The sequence below is a fragment of the Gekko japonicus genome, unplaced genomic scaffold (genome assembly GCF_001447785.1).
Source record: "Gekko japonicus isolate JY-2015 unplaced genomic scaffold, Gekko_japonicus_V1.1 scaffold60, whole genome shotgun sequence".
NCBI classification, from domain to species: Eukaryota; Metazoa; Chordata; class Lepidosauria; order Squamata; family Gekkonidae; genus Gekko; species Gekko japonicus.
Genome location: NW_015167528.1, coordinates 2,313,596 through 2,315,089, shown reverse-complemented (window position 1 = coordinate 2,315,089; position 1,494 = coordinate 2,313,596). Strand labels below are relative to the sequence as shown.

Sequence of the window (1,494 nt, the reverse complement as noted above, 5' to 3'; positions counted from 1 at the left end):
GAGGGCCCCGTGGGGCGGGGGGGGGACCCCTTCTCTCTCCCCGTGAGGCACCCCGCGGGCTCGTCCTCCTCCTCCCCGGAACCCTGGCAGAGACTTTTGATGTTTAACCCTTTAGGGCCGCTCTTGGATCTCTTAAAATGAAGCATCTCCGTGGTTATGCGAATACATGACGGACCTTCTGCCAGAAACGGGCTGGTGGATGAACATAAACACGTGCGTCCAGCTACCATACTAATCCTGCCAACCTAGCAGTTCGAAAGCAAGACATGGCAAGTAGATCAATAGGGACCACTTTGGTGGGAAGGTAACAGCGTTCCGTGCGCTTTGGTGTTTAGTCATGCCGGCCACATGACCACGGAAACGTCTTCGGACAGCGCTGGCTCTTCGGCTTGGAAACAGATATATGCATCGCAACCCTTGAATCGGACTCGACTGGGCTTTCGAGCAAGGGGAACCTTTACCTGTACCATCAAAGAGTTTCGTGTCCCCCCCCCCATTCCCTAAGTACCAGGGATAGTTAAATGGGGGGAGGAGCATAATGCCAACCGAGCAGTTCGAAAGCAAGACATTGCAAGTAGATCACTAGGTACCACTTCAGTGGGAAGGTAACAGCGTTGGTGAGCCTCGGTGTTGAGTCATGCCGGCCACATGACCACGGAAACGTCTTCGGACAGCGCTGGCTCTTCGGCTTGGAAACGGAGATGAGCACCGCAACCCTACAGTCGGACTCGACTAGCTTTCGAGCAAGGGGAACCTTTACCTTTACCTAAGCCAACCTAGCAGTTCGAAAGCAAGAAATTGCAAGTAGATAAATAGGTACCACTTCGGTGGGACAGAACAGCGTTCCGTGCACCTTGGTGTTGAGTCGTGCCGGCCACATGACCACAGTAGGCCGAGCGCCGAAGAATAGATTCTTTTGAACTATGGTGCTGGAGAAGACTCTTGAGAGTCCCTTGGACTGCAAGAAGATCAAATCAGTCAGTTCTAAAAGAAATCAACTAAAATGCCCACGTGATGAAGTCAAGAAAAACAGATTAACAAAGCCAGAAGGATACCCAGAGACAGCCTGTTAGAAAACAGGGCCCAAAGAAACAATAACAGAAGACCACTAGTAGTCACATACAGGTCTCAACCAATGCTCCCTCTAAGCCATGGGAAGTCAAGAAAAACAGATTAACGAAGCCAGAAGGATACCCAGAGACAGCCTGTTACAAAACTGAGCCCAAAGAAACAATAACAGAAGACCACTAGTAGTCACATACAGGTCTCAACCAATGCTCCCTCTAAGCCATGGAGTCTTGTGAGCAAAAATCCTACTTTGTGAGCTACTAGCATTAAAGCTGTGAGCGAGCGGTTTGGCTCCTGCATAAATTAGCTTTCTCTGGAGCCATCCTTCCTGAGCGAAAACAAAAATGTGTGAGCTGGAGGCTAAAAAACTGTGAGCTAGCTCACACTAACTCAGTTCAACACGTCATCAACGACTTACAGCCTCTA

At 50.0% G+C, this 1,494-nt stretch overlaps 1 protein-coding gene across 1 annotated transcript in view; it reads left to right on the top strand.

The window, feature by feature from the left end:
* Positions 1 to 1,494, top strand: part of NDUFS6 (NADH:ubiquinone oxidoreductase subunit S6) — a 15,453-nt gene that overhangs the window by 250 nt on the left and 13,709 nt on the right. The window lies entirely within an intron of this gene.